At 42.6% G+C, this 21,225-nt stretch overlaps 2 pseudogenes; both read left to right on the top strand.

Annotated features, from left to right (window-relative positions):
* The first annotated feature begins 1,494 nt into the window (after positions 1–1,494).
* On the top strand, positions 1,495–1,613 carry LOC118610254 (annotated as a pseudogene).
* Positions 1,614–6,864: 5,251 nt separating this feature from the next.
* LOC118610353 lies at positions 6,865–6,983 on the top strand (annotated as a pseudogene).
* The last annotated feature ends 14,242 nt before the right edge of the window (positions 6,984–21,225 follow it).

The raw sequence follows: 21,225 nt of genomic DNA, 5'->3' as shown, positions 1-21,225 counted from the left end.
AACACTTACATTTGATAATATAAAGGAGCCATACTGAAGCCAGTAGGAGGGGCAAGGTCCCGAGCTGGGCTGGACCCGAACCCAAGGGTGGTGGAGGACCACCAGGAGGGAGAGTGAGGCTGCAGAGGCTCTCCTGAAGGAGATGGGGGTCCTGGTCACATCCTCAGGCTCCCCAGCTCAGGGTCCCAGTCCAGGGAAGAGGAGATTCCAGTAACTCTGACTGTAGAAACTAAAGGAGATTCCGGCCATCTGGGTGAGACGAAAGGTGACTGAGCCCCTAGATGTCCCTTTGAAGGACCCACGCAAAGGTTTTCTGTCCTGCGGACACTCACTCACCCGGATATCGGTGGTGGGTCTGAGGCTCACTTGGGATTCATTCTGAAAAAGTCTCCAGTATCTGGAGTCAGAAAGAGGGCTGGAAAGGAAGCCACCATTGTTTCTTAGTCCAGCCCCGCTGCAGACCACGCCACAGAGCCATTCAGAGATGCTGGTCTGAAGGGAATCGGCCCACCCCACCTTACCTGCAGACTGCCTGGAGCAGTTGTTTATAGTTGGCTGCCAAGCCCTGAGCTGAGTGATTCAGACTGAAGCAGTCACAGCAGGGCAGCCATTGTTGTGAGCAGCATTTCTAATCCCAGCAACTGTGGCCAGGCTGTGAGCCACATTACAGAGATAAGGTCAGGCAGATTGCTGCTGCCAACACGAACGTGGGCAGGTATCGAGGACTTGTGGGCCAGTTCCAGACAGCAGTTGGTCTTGCTGTGATCTGGGTCATCAGTAGGCACTTACGACAAATACCAAATTTCCAATATGACCGAGGCTGTTTTGATCTGACTGCCACTGTCAGAGACTCCACCCCACTCAACCTGTAGACTGCCCAGGGCACTATTACTGGCTTATTGCTAAGCTCAGCTCTGAGTGATTCAGAACCAAGTGTTCACGGCCATCGTTGTGAGTGGCCTTTCCAATCGCAGCAAAAGTGGCCGGCCCCATAAGCTACATTTCAATTCTCAGTGGGCGACCAGTGCTATGAGCCGCATTTCAACAGAAAACATGGTGGAGTGAGAGACGTCCGCAGATCTCTCCCCTTGAAACACAATAAGCTGAACATCTAAAACTCAACAACAAAAAAACACCCAAACTGCACACCAGCGCGTCTGAGCGTGGGATCTGCACGGAACAGCTACCACAGGTACTTTAAGGCATTACATAAAGCTGGAATCAAGAGGCTTAGACACCACCTACTGGAAACCAAAAGAAAAGCATCTTCCTTGCAACAGACGATAGATAGACCTTTATAAAATAAACCTTCTTTCTGGAAAACGGCATGATACACTTCCATTAATGTGGAGAAATAGTCCAATAAACACCACGAACAGAACATGGCTCCATAGTATAGCAGTTAGCACGTTTGCTTTACACGCAGAAGGTCCCGAGTTGGCACCCCAGTGGCGCCACGGTCCATGGTCTATGGTCCATGGTCTATGGTCCATAGTCTACGGCCATGGCACCCTGAACAAGCTTGATCCCATCTGATCTCAGAAGCTAAGTAGGGTCGGGCCTGGTTAGTACTTGGATGGGAGACCACCTAAGAATACCAAGTGCAGTAGGCATAAATAATAAAAAAAATAAAAAATAAAAAACACCATGAACGACCAAGGTGACAAGGCATCTCAGAAAGAAAGAGAAAAATCTCCAGAAAATAAGCATGCAGACATAAAAAAAAAAAAATTCCATCAACTCTATTTCCTTCTTCAAACTCAGCTTATTTTTCTGCTGCCCTTCACAGTAAAATTCCTCTCAAGAGTTCCCTGTGCTGTCTGATTCCAATCCCTCTCTTCCCATTTCCTCTGGAGCGCCACACCCCACCACGACCTCTCTCATCGAAGTCGCCAGTGGCCTCCGCACAGCAGGTCAATCTTCGGCCTTCCTCTCACCCTGCCACAGCTACGTCCTCCTCTTTGTACACTCATTTGGCTTTCCTCCTCACTCACCGATCTCTCCTCCTCAGTCTCCTTTGCTGAATGACTTCTTACTGTTGGAGTGCCCCAGGGTTCATCTATGGCCTTTTTTCCCTTTGTTTCTCTAAAATCGCTTTTTTGATCATCTCATTTACTCTCATGCCTTCAAAGTCATCTGTATGTGTTTCTCAAATATATATATTTGAACCTTGTCCCTGAACTCCAGACTTGTTTATCACCTTAAATCTCTAAAAGGAATCTCAAACATACCATGTTCAAAACTGAATTGCTGATCTTCCCCTCAAATTTACTCTGGCTTCTATTTTCCCAGTCTCAATAAATGGCAAAGCAATCCTTCCAGCCACTCAGGCCAAAAACTAGAATCGGCTTTGACTTCTTCCTTTATTTCCTTATCCCATTCCCAGTATCTAACAATTCCTGTGGTTTCACCTTCTAGATTCATCCAGAATCTGACCACCGCATACCACCTCCATTACCTTCACCCTAGTCCAAGCCACCATCATCTTTCACCTGAAATAAATACCCTAAATAACCTCCAATGACACTCCAACTCATTCATGGTAAAGATTAGTCTTTATAGTAATGTACCAGGCTCTGCAAGACCTCCCTCTCCTTTACCTCTCCACATTAATTCGTGAGGCTTCCCTGACCACCCAGTTGAAAATTGCAACCCTTCCCACCACTGCCAGCATTTCCTATCTCTCTTCCCTGCTTTATTTTTCTCTGTAATACTTACCAACATCTGACCTATCATAAACCTTAACTACCTATTTATTTACAGTCTGCCTTTCCCCAATAGGATAAAAGGGACTTTTGTGTATTTAGATCATTGCTATATTCCCAGTACCAGGACTTAATAAATACTTATTGAATAAATGCATGAATAAACTCTGAAACTAAACTTTTTCAGAGCCAGACAAAGAATGAAAGAGTCAAAATTCTTTCTACAAAGTCAGAATAACACTGATAGCAAATCTGACAAAGATTGAAATGCAAAGAAAAAAAAAAAGAAAACAATAAACATCTCATTTCAGGCATTTTAAGTAAAATATTAGCAAATAAATCTCGACAGTGCATTTAAAAAGACAATAGATAATGACCAATTGAGGTACATTCAACTTAGAAATATAAGCGTGGCTTAATACAAGAAAATGTATAAGTGGCCATATTCATACATCGAAGGCAGACCAAAAAAACCCCAATTATTTCAATAAGTGTTTGAAAAAATTAGAAAAATTGTGGGAAAATCTTATTTCATACTTCAAAGTTCAGCTTAAAATGCTTTTCCTTTCTAAGGACCTTCTTATCTCCCATCTCACCTCATCTCGGTCTCGCCCCTGAATTCATGGCTCTGCCTCTGATCTCTCCCTACACTTACATTCTACCATTTGTTCCCTGTATAATTATTCCTGTGTCTGCCTTTGGCTAAGATGAGAGTTTCTTGATGGTGGAAACTAAATTTTATGCACCTAGTTGTCTATTTGAAACACAATAGCATACAATAAATGTTTACAGAATGAATGAAGGCATAATAGTGACTTCCTCTACTTAAAATCAAAACAAGGGATGGGGGGGCAGGTTGAGTGAGGAGTTATTATTAGATAAGTACAGAGTTTCAGTTGGGGAAGATGAAAAATTTCTAGAGATGGGTGGTGGTGATGGTCGCCCAACAATGTGAATGCACTTCACGTCACTATGCACTTTAAAAATTGTTAAAATGGTCAATTTTCTGTTATGTATATTTTATCGCTGACTATAACTAAATTATAACTATAACTAACTATAATTATCAACTATAACTAAACTAACAAGTAAAATGTCTTTTATTTTCACCTATAAAATGAAGTTCCACACCTAATGAACCATTGATTCTACTTTAAGATCCATATCTTAAGAATATTCTCACAAGGAAGGAAGCAAGTCTGTGGAATTTCACCGCAGCCTTATTTGCAATAGTAAGCGGGAGAAGAGACAACCTAAATGTCCTGTTAGGAAAATGGATGAATAAATTGTACCACTTTATACTATGTTACACTATATAATGTTGGCAGTGAATCAGTGAGAACTTCATTGATCCACACAGACCAATTTCAAAACCACAGTGTTAAGCGAAGAACAAAGGCTGCAAAATTATGTCTATGGTATGATACCATTCAATAAATCTTAAAAAGAAACAAACAAACAAAAATTCTCATACTATTCATGGCCACATTCACATATGCAGTAAAGTATGAAAACATGCAATTGCAGGTCAGTGGTTAACCTGAAGGGAAGAGACAACAAGAGATGAGAATATTGGTCTTTAATATTTTGTCTCCTATAAAAGGAGAGAGTTCTGAAGTACATACAGCAAATTATCACACATCTGTTAAATAAAGTGAATGGGATATATAAAGGTCGATTATATTTTTTGTATTTTTATGTATTATTGAAATATTTCATAAACTAAAATCTAAAAATTAAATTAAGTTGATAAACTAAAGGTCAAATTCCTTTGTGACACGTGTTTTGACTAACTTAATTCTCAGGACGTAACTGCAAATCAAGGCGTTTGCCGACTTACTGAAGCATGCATCAGCGTGAGGTTTGAATGTGAGGAAATAAATGCAATAGGATGATTTGGGCACACGTACTCACGCATGTATGGGGCATGCCCACATGGGGGGGGGCCGCGCACATGCCTGCGCACACACACACACACACACACACACACACACACACACACCAGCCAAACAAAAAATCCAAGGTGTCCACAGTAGGACAGCAATAGAATAGAGGCAAAATATCCTCCTATTGTATTAAGAAAAACACCAATTAGATCATTGCTTGAAAGTAAACAGTTCCACTAAAGACAGCCTTTGCAAGTCAGCCAGTTACCCCGGGGGTGGTAACAATGCAGGCAGGGGAGTAGTGGAAAATGCCGATTTCCCGATTTCCCGAGGGCCTCCAGAGAGAGCCGGGAGAGGCATTGTGAAGCTTACCAAGGAGGGTGAGCCTGGAAGAGAGCCAGCTGCCACCTGCCTAAGAGTTCAGCAAGTCAGGGCTTGGAATCCTTAAAAAGCTTCTAGTCTAACTGCTCACCTACTGCAGAAACCTCTTCTGCAGTGCCCAGGTCAATTCTCTGCTTAAACACTTCCAGAGTTGGGGCCCCACTGCTTTTGAGGCAGCCAATTCCATGACTGCACCATTTGGGTTGTTGGAAAATTCTTATATATATCTATATATTTTTTTAAGAGAAATAAACAGAACTAAAGCAGGAGACATAATAGAATAATCAGTAAAATATATATAGGGTGTGGGCATGTGAGTGTGTGTGTGTGTGTGTGTGTGAGAGAGAGAGAGAGAGGGAGAGAGAGAGATCATATACCAAAAATATAATATATTAACATTCTGAAGATTAAGATTATTGGTGATTTTTATTTTCTTCTTGTTGTCTGTCTTTATTTCCTAAAGTGAACAAGTTTTACTTTCGTAAAGTAAGAAGAGATAGTATTACATATATTTTGAGCTTAATAGGAAGATAAAGTTCTTTCTTACAGATGTGAAATAAGCCCTTTCCTATTGTGCGCCCATTGATTCTAGTTCTGTTGTATCTACTCTGAGATGCTCAGTGAGTCCAGACTGAACCAGCCAAAGAAAGGCCAGGTCAGAACCCTTCGTGTGGCTGGTTCATCCTGGACGAATGCCAGCCTGTGTGAGAAGAATGAAGTTTTTCGGTAGCCACAGTAACTTTAATCATGTCAACATTTCAGATCTGTGAATCGGGAAAACCCAGTTTCCTTTTAGAAAAGGGTGCTGTACTCAGCCCTCATATCACAACTAGTGCCTTCCAGACACACAATGATTTTGAAGCCAGTACAGCTAAAGACAGGTTAGTGGAGGAATGTTTTCATCTGAGCACTCCTGGAGAAGAAAATAATAATGTCTGGCATTTTTACAGCATGTTGACAGAAAAAGTTCATAGGCATCATCTTCACTGACTCCTAGCTCAGCAGACCCTCTCTCCACACCGCCCCAACCAAAACACACCATGTATCAAAAATACCGTGTGTCTAAACACATGTGTTCATTTTTCTGGGAAGAAGAGCGCAGGGGGTATGTTGACCCCCAAATGGTTCAGGACCACTGGGATGATGGATGCAGACCAGAACAGGTTTTTCAGAGAGCTCACTGGCTCCAAGTCCTCGTCTGTTCCCAGCATTCCCAGATATCCGCCACTTCTTCCAGCTCCTGCTTATCACACTATCAGGACCCTTGGGTGCTGGGACTTACTTCCAGGGTCTGGAGGTGGCAAGATCTTCACTGCTTACCACCATCGCCCACCGGACTCACATAGGAGCAATGAGGGTGTCTGTCTGCCTGGTGACAGAATTTACAGCCAACAAAATCCTCCGTTAGGCAAGAGGATTGTAAGGCCTGTCTGGCTACAATTTATTCTCCTCAGTTACTTTGAATACAGCCAAGTGCCAAGAGAAATTTGAATCTGAATGCAATTGCCTCTGAAATAAGCTTGGAAAAAAATATACAGGCTCTCTTCAACAAAGAGCAAGCCTGGCTGAATGTGAAGAAGCATGTTTGGTGTGGGATAGAGATCCACAGGCAGACACTGTCCAATTGAGCGGAGTCTCAGAAAACCAGAGGGAGATTAACTTTTTATTGGACAGAGGGCTCGAGCCTGCAGGAGAAGCAGTAACTTTACACAGAGAGGTTGAATGAAAGTAGTGTGTGACCTGAGGGATGAGGACTATGTCAGAAAGAATTTATTGAGCTTACCTACAAGATGCATTGGGGAAGTTACAGGCCTTAGTAGGGAAAAGGCTGCTTCAAGGACACATGTGTAAAGACATTTGTTGCAACATGGTTTTCAAGAGCAACAGATTGAGGCTACGGCCACACCACCCTGAACATGCCCGATCTCATTTGATCTCAGAAGCTAAGCAGCGCCAGGCCTGGTCAGTACTTGGATGGGATTCCACCTAGGAAGACCAGGTGCTGTAGGCATTTAAAACAAACAAACAAACAAACAAACAAATAAATAAAAACAAAATTTTTTTTTTTTTTAAAAAAAGAGCAACAGATTGAACACAACCTACATGAGAATATGCTTATATAGTCATATAGCATCTCTGAAAGAATTCCAAGAAACAAATTAAGATTGAGAGGCAGACTCGCCTTTCTCTATATGCTTTTCTAGACCTTTCCAATTGTTTACTATGTGCCCGTATTCCTGTTTGAAAATATAAACAAACAAACAAACAAATAAATAACATTAGGAGAGAGGAGAGGGGAGAAGCCACTCTGCCACTCTCCTCCTTCCAAAGTCAGCTCTGCCTTCCCTTCCCAGGTGTAATGGTTAGTTTTATGTGTCAACTTGGATAGGTCAAGGTACCCAGATACCTGGTAAAATGTTATTATAGATATTTCTTTGAGGATTAACAGGTAAACCAGCAGACTTTGAGTAAAGCAGATTACCCTCCACAAGGTGAGTGGGCCTCATCCAATCAAGTGAAGGCTTAAGAGAAAAAAGGGCTGAAATCCCCTGAGGAAGAGTCAATTCTGCCAGCAGGCTGCCTTTGGACTCAAACTACAACTTTTTCCTGAGACTCCAGCCTGTCAGCCTACTCTGCAGATTTTGGCCTTAGCAGTCTCCCCAATTGTGCAAGCCAATTATATATATATACACTCATATATATGTACTTGTATATATGTATTCATATATGTGCACTCATATATATATATATATATATATACACATACACACACACAAACATATATAAAGAGAGGGGGAGTCAGGAAAGAATCAAGAGTCAAGAAAGAATTCTACTTTAACTTCTAGCATTTGATCTCTACAACTACATATATATACATGTAGTTTCCCTGGAAAACCCTGACTTGCAGATTGGAGGGAGCCTCTGAGTCCAGACTTGTGCAAAGGCAGTGGGGAGGCGACTTTTGCTCCCTGGTGGAAAAGAGCAGGCAATGGCCACTGACCTCACCCTGGGGGCAGGGCTTGGAGGAAGGCAAGTCTGTCCACCTGTGGGGCAAGCCCTGCCTATCCTCCCATGGACACTTGGGATGTGCATTCACCGATCAGTTCCTTTGTGTCCTTCTGGCCCTTCCTCGCCATCTGCCTTTCTTTACTTTTCCCTCTCCCGCTCTCCAAGTCTTTTCTCTTCCATATCTTCTTTGTGAATGAGATTTCACCAACAAGGCAAAAGTAAAGATGTTGCCAGGCTGTTCTTTTCTCCCAGGCTATGATCCTATTTGCATCAGTTCAATTACCAGTCATGGCATCCTGGGCCTGCAAATTCTGCTGAGTGGAAAGGACAATCGGCTAGTTACTTTGTCGCAAAGAACCAAGTAATAAGTTTGAACATTTTCTCCCAGCTTTCATTGTTTAACCAAATAAGACGAGGCAATTCAAGTCAAGATGATTGAAAATGACATGTATAGATATCCTTTTTTTTTTCTCCCTTTCTAACTCATGGCACACTGAATAATTCATTCCGCCTGTGTTATTCATTCTTCATTCCACCATGAAAGGGGGCATAAAATGATCTCAAACCTCAGGTCCTTGCTATGGGTGGTCCCTTTAAAACAAGTCTCCTTCCGTGGACCCCAGCTTCAATTAAGCAGTCAATCCACAAATACAGACTAAACCAGTTATGATCAAGGCATGACATGAGACATTGAAAGGTTTCAAAGGAGCAGAAAAAGAGCTTATGCACAAGAAGAGTAGATAAAGCACACACATGAATAGATCATAAATTAGCAAAACAGTATAAGGCTAAGTAAGTGACAAATCACAATTGAGCAGCCACTGTGGGCCGGACTATATCTGAAGGCTCTGGCCTGGGCATCAGTAGAGGACAGGAGTCAAGAAATAATCCTGCTTCCACTTCTGTTATATCATTTAATGCCAACAGCTACCCAGCAGGGTAAGTGGTTCAGGCAGGCCTTGCCACTGTCCGGGTGGGTTTGGTTTGAGACAACCTCATTTCATTACAACATATCTACCAGTCTATGGTAAAACTATATATTGCTATATATATAAAGCTATATATTGCTTTGCTTGAAGTCACAGCACCTATCAACGACGTGAAGGTTGATACTGTATTTCCTGACACACATCAGGAACATATATTCAAAGAGGCCATGTGCTTTGGCCAATGTTACCCAGCACATCAATTCCAGAATCGAGACTGGAGCCAGATTTCCCAATGCCCTCATTGGTACTTTGTTCACTAAATGAGAAAAATGGACAAGGCTTTCCTGAAAAGGGCATTGACAGGCTCAAAGGCCCAGAGGCACAAGGAGAGAGTAAATAAGCCGAGCTAACGGGTACAGAGGAAGAAAAGCCAAAAAAATGGAGGCCCACTCCCGACCCCCACAGTACACACATGCACACACAAAGTTATCCTCAAGTTACGCTTCTGCCTGAGAGAGTATGAGCAAGAAGTAAGGCATTAATCACACATCAGCCGAAGTAGGATTCGAAAGACAGTTTTTACCTCTAGGCCCTTGCCCCCTGTCCCGAGGAATTCAGCCCCAAATCCATTTAGCAGGATTAATATGATGATATAAAAACTGTTATTTGAGTCTGTCTGACTTTATGTCAGAAACTCATAGAGAAAGTAATAGAATTTATTTCTTCAGCAAGATAAATAAATAAATGAAAGCAGCTTTTTCATCTTTAATAGTTACGCAAAGTTACTTTGTACAAAGTTTGGTACAAAGGCACACACATTTACCCGAACTGATAAAGTTTGGCACAATTTTAGGTACACACAAAAGAACTATCGGTGAGACAGTTTGTTCTAGGGGCAGGAACTAGTGAGGTGAGGTGGTCGCTTCAGCTCATTGGTCTGGAGCTTCCAGATGGACAAGGCTCCAGCATCGCCTGACTGGCTTGGATCCACTATCACTGGGCGCTGTTGCAACCCCAGCTGATGCAAACAGGAAAGAACGATGTGTGACCTACCAAGGGATACTGGACTGTGGCCTCCATTTTCTCTTCCCTGGTCGGCCAGTCTCCTTATCTGCATAGTTGGGATAATAAAACTCTAAGAAAAGTTTCCTCGAAGCCCTCAGAGGGTACTTCACACGGGATCAAGTGCTGCCATCATCTTGACCTTTACTGCCTGGACAGACTGTCAGTGGGGAAGAGAAGGGCATTCTCAGGGCCTCTCCAGCAGAGCTTCAGATCCGGATTGATTTACAAACAAGGTGAAGTTCAAGGACATTTTCTCCACTGGGTTCTTCAATGACCACACTTAATATCCTCTAAGAGATACAGACTCTTTACTTCGGAGATCTTAAATCTTACCCAGCAGACCCCCTTCTAATGGTGGGGTCCCCTCCAGTTTTCTGGGCCAGGTTCCTTCTGCCATGGATGCTGGTTGAACCCAGATAAGGAAGGGAACTGGCCACTTCAGGAGGCAGCCAGCTCATTTTATTCAGGTCATTGTAAATACTAGAAGTCTTTTATTTGAGATTAAACCTAATCCTAATAATTCCCAGTATTGATTTTATTTCTATCTACACCCTCATTCATGTGGTGACCCAAGGTCCAGAAGACTGTCAATAGAAGTCCTACCTCTGAGTCTTCTCTGATCCAAGCTGAACAACCCTAGTTTACCTTAGTTGAACACAATGGCTATGAGCTTCAACTCCAACAGGCCATGTTTGGAATTTCTTCTCTACCACTTTCTACCTAAGTGCCCTTGAACAAGTTACTTGATATGCTTATCTTCCTTTTCCTCACCTGTATAATGAAAAATGAAATGCCCACATCAGAGATACTGGGTCAGACTCTAAGATGGCCCCTTATGACATGCACCTGTGGTCTCCTGCCCTTGTGTAACCTCTTCCCCTTGAGTATGACCTGTAATATGCTTCCAACCCAGAAAATATAGCAAATGCGACAGGACACCACTTCGTGATCGTGTTACGAAAGATTCTGACTTTCGTCCTGCTGGTAGGCACTGTACGTGCTGGCTTTGATGAAGTAAGCAACCATGCGGATGAGGCAAGTGACTGAGGGCAGCCTCTGGCCAACAATTAACTTGGAACTGATGATGGCCTCTGGCTGACAACCAGTGAGAAACTGAGGCCCTTAGCCTAGCACCTAGCAAAAACCTGAATTTTGCCATCTTGCCAACAAACATGTATTGAAAGCAGATCCTTTCCCAGTAGAGCTTTCGGATGAGAACCCAGCCTTTGATTTCAGTCTTGCAGAGAATTCAATCTTGCCTGGATTCCGAACACAGAAACTGAAAGATAATGGATGTGTGTTGTTTTAAGCCACCAAGTTGGTGGTGATATTGTTATACGACACTTTTCATTTTACTGCTCCTAATATGGCATTTCACCAGCCCCAAAACCTCCACCTATTGGTCTACCCACTTCAGAGCTGTTCTACTTTGTCACTAATCTTCAAAACATATTTGTGACCTGGAATTCCTTTATGTTAAAGAATTGCCTTTCCAGGAGCGCGTGAGATCTTGCTCCCCGGCACATGTCATCAATTTGGCTCAAATAAACTCTTACAAAAATAAAAAATAAAAATAAATTAAAAAAAAAGACTTGCTTTTCCAAATCTTTAGTAAAATGCAGCTAAAAATAGTTGGGAAGGGCCATTAAGAAAAATGCATTATATTCCTATGAGCACGCTGCCATCCTGGGAAGCAAACACAGCGCTCTGAAGGAAGGCCCACATGTTTGTTTTTGATGGGGAAAAAGTGGTTTGGCTCATGGAGCGGTACCTGAGGAGGTTAGATCTGGACAAGGTCTGTCTTGGAAGGCTTTAGAGAGGAATGGAATCTAAACAGGTGGCAGAAGGCAGAGGAAGGATTAGAGAAAAGAAAACCAATTTAGACCAGGGACCCTATTTAGGGAGGCAGCATCAGAATTTTAATATCCCAAGCTCTAGCCCCTGGGGGGCTCAATAAATGGTGCCAATCATCCTCGTTTCCAGAAATAACAACTCCCCTTCTGTGCTAAGCCTGGTTAGACCACACCTGTAACTAACATAGCCTCATTGGACCACAGCCTGTATCCCATTCTATTTCACTTAATTAGGTCTGAGCTTAAGAACCTTAGAGGCAGGGACCACATCATTTTCATTTTGACTTTCCATCTAGCACTTTACTCACACATTGTAGATGTGAATTAAATTTTAGTGAGGAAATCTAAGTGACTAGTCTTTGGAAAACTATGATGGCAAGAAGAGGACAAAGGGGGCAGTAAAAATTTTAAAAAAAAGAGCTGAGGAAAGAGAAAGAGAAGTAGAGCGTATCTAAATGTAGAGAGGTAGCCCCATGGAGGGGCAAAGCCTGGGCAGGGTGGGGAGGTGGAGGGGCTCTGAAGTGAGGAGGCCAGGCACAGGGTCTCTTGCAAGTGTCATGAAGTAGAGTCAAAGCCTTCCTCCAGGAGTGAGACAGGGCCTGGGGACATGGGGAAAGACGAGGACTAGCTGCAGCGACAATGGCTTTCATGTCTTCCAAGACAAGAGCACCATCTAGGCTCTCTTCACTGGTACTTGTCAGATCTTATGTCTCAGTTTTGCATTCCAAAAAAATCTGGCCACTCAAGACATCACCTCACCCTGAGGGTAAGTGGGAATGAAAGGGCATTCGACATCCATCCGGGGAGCAACAACTATGAATCCCTTCCTCTAAAGAAATAAATAAGCCTTTCCATATTCGTACTTCATCGTCTTTGCCTAAAGAAGGATATTTAAGAAGTAAAAAAAAATGGCGATTACCTGTAGGTTGAGAGGCGGGGAGTGTGAGACAGATGGGGAAGGGGATAGGAGTGAGACTTTTTATTAGATGGCTTTTTATATTGTTTTGCTTTTTGAACCAGATGGATATATTCCCTGTTTTTAAAATTTAAATGATAAACTTAAAGAAGGAAAAAACTTGTTTGAAAAATTTATCTAGAGAATTCCATCGGGGCAAAAGGTAAAGAAGTCCGTGCTGGGAGCGCTCTCGCAAACACGGTGAACGTCCCTACAACCCGCTGACTTCCTGTAAGAAGCGTGGCAAGCACCAAGCCCACGAAGTGATGCAGTACGAGAAGGGCAGAGACCATCTCTCTGGATGTGCAGAGAAAGTGGGTTAGGACAGGAAGCAGAGTGGTTACGGTGGGCAGACTAAGCCGATTTGCCACACAAAGGCTAAAACCACAAAGAAGATTGTCCTGAGGTTTGAATGCGTGGAGCCCAGCTGCAGATCTAAGAGAATGCTGGCTATTAAGAGATGCAAGCATTTCAGCTGGGAGGAGATAAGAGAAAAGGGCCAAGTGATCCCGTTCTAAGCTTCATATTTTGTTTTATTATGAAGACAATAAAATCTTGAGCATATGTTCACTTCATGTTGATCTTTTAGGAGAGAAATAAACTAGTGTCATTAATAAAATTCCCCGTTGGGGGAAATTTAGGCTTGGGGAAAAAAAGTAAAGAAGTGCTCTTCTGAAACAAAAAGCGAGGAGCGAAAGTCGTATCCTTTATCTAGTTGTCTTACCAAAGGCCTCAGCAACTGGGAAGGCCACAAGGCAAGAAACGTTAGGCTAATATTTTTCATTAGAGCAACAGGGTAAGTTGAGGATCACTACACAGAAAGCAACAGAAGAATGTTCTTTCACCTACGTAATGAGAAGGTAGGAGTCGGAGACCTTGTCAAACAAAGAAACGAACAGACAAAAAATTCAACTTTCGCAGCTGAAAATCTTTTTTTTAAAAGAAAGGGTCTATTAGGCCACTGCCAGGGGAAAAAAAAAAAGAAGGCCAGTCTTGGGGCATGGAGTCTAAACCTTCAGCAGCATGGCTAGATAGGCAAGATAACATGTCCAACTTCCAGGAGTTTTGAAAGTGTCTTTGTGCACCCAGAAGAGGGAGAAAGCTGTAAGCCCTTCTGAAAGGCTTTACATTAGCTATCGACAAAAAGGACAGAAGAAGGTGAAGCCAGGCGTTCCGAGACAGGCACAGCACAGACTGCAGCAGCGGAGTCCAGAAAGCTCATGTGTAAATGAGAAGCGGAGGCTCCTGGGGTTTGATGGCGCCTGGCTATTCTCTCTTTTGGATAATCACAGAAATAGCCATCTGGAAAGTAATCCTGAATTCCAACAGATACACAGGAATATGAGCAGTCTTTTGTCAGAACTGGTCCACAGCTATTATTAACAGACTAGCCGTTCTCTTTCTCTCACTCTCCAGCCACTGTAGTTTTAATTTAGAACATCTCAGAACTTTCTTTCTTGTCATTTCCTCTTTTTCATCCAGATCTTTCTAAGAAAGCATCGGTGCTGAACGCCGTATGATTTTAATTATGCTCAGATGGATCTTTTTTGGCTCAGGGCATTGACCCATGTTGCTAGGAAGACTTATTTCTAGGACAACATGCATGTCCCATGGAGGAGGGAAATCGACGGATTAAATCAAGTGATGAGATGTCTTAGGCTAATCGTGGGCAACACGAGGGAGAAGGAGGCAGACAGACAGACAGACAGAAAGTTATCAGCTAACCACTGACAAGGATTTTTAAAAAAATTTCCTTAAAGAGTATATTCTTCTTCTGGAAAGGTATAGGGGGTTAGTCCAATCTGTCAAGTAAGCATTATGTTAGCCGGGGCTTGACTTATGGATTTACATAATTTAGAACATTTCAGATTGTTTTCTTGTCAACCTCATCAAACCCTTCCAGCTCTGATGCTCTCCTGGTCTTTGAAAGAGAGTTTTGCTTGGTCTGTTATTATAGGCTGGGTACCGTTTCTCCCTCTATCCAGCCGTGTGTCCCTGGGGCTGGGCCTTCATCATTCTGTCTCCTCCCTCTTACCAATCCCCATCCTCGTCCTCCATCCCACCCCATCTTCGTAAACTTAGAATCAGCTCAATCTGAAGGAAATATGTAGTTCCTTAAATCAAAGTCATATTTATATGTCAAGGTAAGCAGCTCGCTACACACACCCTTTGCCCACAAAAATGTCGAAAGCTTTACCCGACGCTGGACTGGTGCCATCTAGTGGTCAACAGTGTCACAACAGGAACAACGGGCACATGGCCTTCCAAAGTTTTTCGTGAACGTTAGGGTTTCTTTTCGGGCTAGCCCTTAGCAAAATTGTGAAACCCAAGGCAATTTTTTTTTTCATATTTCTGGTTTTCTCTCTCTGGAATTACTTCCCACGACAGGCAGGTATAATGGAAAGAGAACAAACACTGGAGTCAGGGCGACCTAGCTCTGCACCAAACGCGTCCTGTGCTGCCTCTGAGCTGTAGGATCCAGGGCACGACACCAAACCTCCCCTGGGTCCCGAGTCCATCCTCTGTGAAACACTGTAGTACAATCTCCCTTACAAAGTCTTTGTGGAGAATAAGAGTGAAGAAGTGGACATAGCATTCAACATACAGTAGATGCACCCTAAATATTAGTTCCATTCTCAAATACCTCTGTATTTTAAATATAGGACTGAAAAAGGTAACTATTGAGCTCTGGTCCCAGAAGTATTAAAACAGAGGGTGAATAACTTTGTTTGGATGTCAGCGGGAAACACTCCATACAAAGAGTTCACCAGAAGAGTCTTTAAGGGTCTCCAGAGATGTGGGCAGTTAAGAGAGCCAGCAAGGGCCATGGTGGCTCCCAGAGATGGGCAACAACGGAAAGGCATTTCCACATCCAGGACTGATGGGACAAGCACGTCCTGTAACAGAGTCCAGGGAGATGTGAGCTTGGGAGGAGCGGCAATCTGGCAAGGGCTGTTGTCTTGGAAAGACTAGACCATACCAGAACTCAGTGCCAAGACAGCAAGGGAGCTGAGAAGAAAGAGCCCACCCCTCTCCCCATGACCTCCTCAAGCCTGCCCATGCTCACTGTTGGCCCCACCCAACCAGAAGTCAGCTGGCAGGGAGGCCCAGCGTCACCAGCACAGAGCAGGGCACAAACATTAGAGCACAATTCTGGGGGAGACGCCCAGAGGGTAACTGGTGCAGGACATCACGGAGGAAATCCCTGCTTTGGGAAAAGAATCAGATTACATGATGTCCATGAATAAATTCTGAGGAGAAGGAAGAATAAAGAAGGAATGAGCCAATATTTACCAAATATCTATTTTGTGCTATTGACGGTGTCTTTTAACGTTCTCTTGTAATTTTCCCAGAACCTAGTACAATTGGTATTGTTGTCTTCCTTTAAAATTAAGGAGCAAAGCTCAGCAAAACCAAATAGCTTGCACTGAGACGCCCAGCTGGGAAGCAGTGAAATTTTGCCCCCAGTTACTGAATGTCGATGTCCCTCTCTACGTGATCCCTCCACCCAAGTGCCAGCTTTGGAAGGTACTGGAAAGATGGAACAGGCAGCAAGCAGGAGGGAACAGAGCAGAAAGACAGAGACGGCAGTAGCACATGGTACTGAAAGGCAAAGAAAGAGGCTCCATCCCCTGAGTAAGGGATTACATTTTCCTTATCGTCGTGAGAATTCCCCTTTCCTGGCAAAGAAGGCCAATTTCTAAGTGAAACTCAAACAGCATTGTATGGGAGGCTCAGACTGAGGAGCACTGAGTAAATCTTTGCCAAGGGATTAAGACTTTGCTCCTCTGGCCCCGAAGATGATAGGAAGGGGCGGGGGGGGGGGGGGGGATGGATGATAATGCTAAAAGACAGAACATTGAATATTCACTCATCTGAAAATCCCCAAGACATTTCTTTCTGAGATGATCAGTCTAATCCATATTGTCCAACTGATTAAACAGCCAGGCAAACAAACCTTTTCCTAAAAGGTTTATTTATAGCCTCAACTGAAACAGTTTGGACGAACTGTCAAGCTCCTGCTGGGCCCACTTGACATCTGTCTTTGTCAGGTCAGCTAGGAGAATGGCTACTACTTTGAAAGACTAAGGATCTGCTGTTTTCTGCCGCTCCTTGGAGATCTACATTGTAAATGAAGTTCCAGAAAGTCACCGTTAAGGAGAATCCAACAGAAAGTCTCAGGAGAGCTGTGTTTCAATTGTATTTGAGGAACTCAAAGGCGTTCGCTATTCCATTCCCACCTTCCTTGCCCTTGCTAAACTCTTATTACCTCACGCCTGAGTATCTGCTATAGTCTTTCTGGAGCTCTGCTGCAATCCAATCCTAGGTTCCTGGCCTCACCAATCAACCCAGCACCTCACAGCCAGAACACCCTCCTCTAGTTTCCTTTCATTAGGCCCATCTTGATCAGTGCAGGCAGCAGTGGACTGAGGAAGTGGGATAGTGGCCAGGTCTCTGAAGAGCATTGCAAAAGCCAGGGTGAAGTTTCAGAGCCAATTAAGAGATGGACTGCCCCAAGGTAGGTTGGGGAAGGGAGGCTACCCATAATAAGCCTTGGGTCACCAGGAAACAGGAAGGTCACTGGTAAGCCTTCAGGAAGGTGCAGAACTGGTGGTGAGAATGGTGGAAAACAAAGCAGGCATCGAGGGCAAATCTAGGTTCAAATCCTGGCCCAGGCCCTGTAAACCTTGGTTTTCTCATCTGTAAAATGAAACAATAATACCCACTGTGGCGGACCCTGGGATCTGCCTCCCAGATTCCTCTCCAGGAATGAAGAGCTTAATCTCCAACTGTTCGGACTGCTGTCGCCCTCAGTTGGGCCCTCAGCTGTCAGTCTTTGAGGACTGGAGGAAAAAAACTGCCTCACTGAGGACACACTTCCTTCCTGAGGCAAGGGCAACCACTATGCAGAAAAGATTAGATTAGTTTTTGTCTTTTCCATAAATAAAATCTTATACATCAATCACACTCTTATGTGTGACTGCTTCAGCTCACCCCTATGCTTGTGAGCACATAAGTGACTTATTTTAGTAACTATTGAGCCATTCACTGTTATAACTTTAAAAGTATTTTCTACATCTTAAAACAAGATCTTCCACTAAGATGGGGGTGCTAATTACTGGAAAAGTACCAAAAACATCAATAACTTTGCAACAGAATTTGGAGGTGATTTTTTTTTTCATTCATGACATGCCATGCTATTAATTTAGGATATCCTTTTCTGAAACAGGTAATGACTTTTTACTTAAAAAAGTATTATATAGCATTTTCCAGAGTACTAAGCGCCATTCTAAGTGCTGGATAAATCACTTAGACCCTACGTGGTAGGTTCTGTTACCACCATCCCTATTTTACAGATAAGGAAAGATAAAGACAGGAAACTAGGATGTAGGTAACTTAAGTAATTTTCTCCAGTTCAGACAGCTAGTGAATGGCAGTGCTTGAAAATGAAGAGATGGGAGTTGAAACTAGGAAGTCTGGCTCCCATGTATGTATTCTTAAGTATGATGCTATAAAATATTAGAGATTAAGAGAGAGGCATCTGAGAAATGCAAAGGAAACAGCTTGCAGAAAAGACCAACACAGTTGATTATAGATTAACCACACCTCATAGATCTTTAAATGGCCTTCTGGAAACTCTTGTCACACCTACAAGACAAATGATCTGTAAATAGATAGGACTAGTGGTCAGGGAATTCCTTCCCTCTTGAAGCCCCACCTGAAACTTCCCCTCCCCATCCTGAGTGAGGAGATGCACTAGAACCTCAGACAAAGGAATTACGTGCCCCTTTCATGGACACTGTGGAAGAATATAAGCTGTAAGAAATCTAACCAAGGAGAGCTCTTGCTTTTGTGCTGTTTAAAGCTTCACATGCTCCACTGGCAATAAATTCTCCTTCCTCTAACAAAGTTGTCTGAGCATCACTTCCTGCAACAAGATAATGCTAAAAAAAAAATAATAATAAGTAGAATGTTATGTTGGTGCATTTAGGTGTATTAGAAATATGTTCCTTCTTTAGGTTTGTTGCTATGGGTAATTAGTTTTACATTATGCAATGCCTTTAGGGATTTATCTGTTGTAAAAAATTCTGCTGCCTCCTATTGTCAGTTTCTCTACATATAGGATCTACTCACTTCCATTCCCACCATCAGTGCCACATCCTCTCCTGATTTTATTATTACCCACTCCCTAGTTTGACCCTAGAACCCAGCCAGTATTCTCTTACTCTGGGACCCACATAAGAAGGTACATGCACACTGAGATGCTCAGTTAAAAGCCTATCTCCAAAATCCCTCTTCTGGTTTAAAAGAATGTGAACTGTAAGGACATCTACAGCCTCAAGTTTTTATGATCTTCAAAATTTTCTCAATGAGAAAACCAGTGTGAAATGCTTAAAATCGTGACTAGCTCACAGTAAGTGATATTTATTTACTTATATATGTATTTATTTATTTATTATTATTTATGCCTATAGCACCTGGTCTTCCTAGGTGATCTCCCATCCAAGTACTAACCAGTCCTGACCTTGCTTAGCTTCTGAGATCAGACATTGAGCTTATTCAGGGTGGCATGGTCATAGACCATGCACTGTGGCTCCACTGGGGTGCTAACCCAGGACTTTCTGTGCATAAAGCAAACATGCTAACTGCTACACTATGGAACCATGTCCAGGAAGTGCTATTTAATGGCAAGCATGTTTCTTCCAATTACCTTCGCATCACCATATCTGCCAAACTACCTGCATCCACTATAGTCTCCAGGTCCTCCCTTGTTACCTTGGATGATGTGTTCCAGCCTTACTCTAAGGACAACCCCCTCACTTATGCCCTGGATGCATCCCCTCTCTCATTTTCAAGGACTCAGCTTTCAGTGATACCCTCTTACCTGCAGAGTCAATTTATCCCTCTCAACTAGGGGACTCAACAGTTATGCAAATATTCTCTAGTATGTCCCATCTTTTAAAAATTATCTATTATTCACACATAATAACGATGGAATTTAAAATCTATAGGGAAAAATGAAGATTATTGAACAAACTGTTGTGACATTGTGTAGCTTTGAGAAAAAAATAAAGTCAGATCCATATTTCAGGCTTTACAATAAGTGGATAGCATATTTAAACATGAAAAATAAAACCATAAAGTATCCCCAAAATGGAAGAATCTAAATAAATTATCATAATGGAGAAGCCTTTTCTAACACAAAACCATAAAAAAAAAAAAGAGTGAGAAATTAACACAGAAATAAAACATTTTGGGCAAAGCAAAAAAGTATCCTGCTGTTACTCAAATGGCTTTATTCTGCTCAGAACACTGGTGTTCTCTAAGGTTGGCAGGAAAAATACTCTCTGGCCCAACTCCAAACCCTACCGCTTCTCAAAAACACTTACCCAACTGCTTATGAATGAAATTCTTCCTATAGCAATTCATGCTTCTCCTTTCAATCCAATACAAAATCCCTCTGGGAGATGTAATTTATAAAGCTAGTTTTCCTTTGTTGTACTAAGAGGCAGGAGAAGACTGTGCTACAGGCTCAATGAAGAGATGCTGGCAATACAATCAGGTAAGAGAAGTCCAGAAAGGGTTGGCCAGGTTACAAAGCTACCAAATTCTACAGCTTACAATCATGAAACCCTGTGACTTTTACTAAAATCTCTTCAATGCATTCTCTACTCTCCATTCTCTGCCAAAAAATACTGAACTGAATCAGATGAGTTCAGGCTACCACTATCTTAGGCAGGCCTCTTGTCTGGCCCTTGTGACATTCCAAATGTCTTCCTGCAGAGTGATCCTTTTAAAAGTGATCTGAGCAAGTCACCTCACCCATCCCTCAAGGGCTTAAATGCTTTCAAATGTCCCTGATTGACTTTCAGATAAATTTAAAACTTCTTGGCAAACAAACAGAATCCTTTAAGGTCAGGCCCACCTCTCCCTCTCAGCTCTCCCCAATCAAACCCTAAAGTAACCTGCAGTTCCCATAACAATGATCATTTCTCTCCTATTTCTGTGGCCAAGTAACTCCTGGTTATTCATGAGGCAGCTGCCATGTCATCATAGTGTGGAAGGCTTTTCCACACTAAGTGCTGTTAATGAGGTCCTCAGTGCTCACCCTACTTTAGCAGTTTCACATTATGTTCTAAATGACTATTCCCCTGATAGTTCCCTAGTCTTCTATTCTTATTCTCACCCAAACGTTAGGAATTCTTCTAGTACATTTCAATTCAGCAACTAGCACAATGACAGGCATATAATAAGTGTTCAATAAATATTTGTTGAATGGATGAAGGAACAAATAAATTGATTGTTAAGGATTAAACCTATTTGTAGTTCCCCATTGTTTTAATAATTAAGATTTTTGCATAATAAATATAATACAATTAAAAATTTTATATGTATGAACAATGAATTGGAGGAAATATTTGTATATATCAAATACAATTT

This window comes from Rousettus aegyptiacus, unplaced genomic scaffold (assembly GCF_014176215.1).
Source record: "Rousettus aegyptiacus isolate mRouAeg1 unplaced genomic scaffold, mRouAeg1.p scaffold_m13_p_12, whole genome shotgun sequence".
NCBI classification, from domain to species: Eukaryota; Metazoa; Chordata; class Mammalia; order Chiroptera; family Pteropodidae; genus Rousettus; species Rousettus aegyptiacus.
The sequence above is the reverse complement of the archived record's forward strand: the minus strand, read 5'-3'. Positions and strand labels throughout refer to the sequence as shown.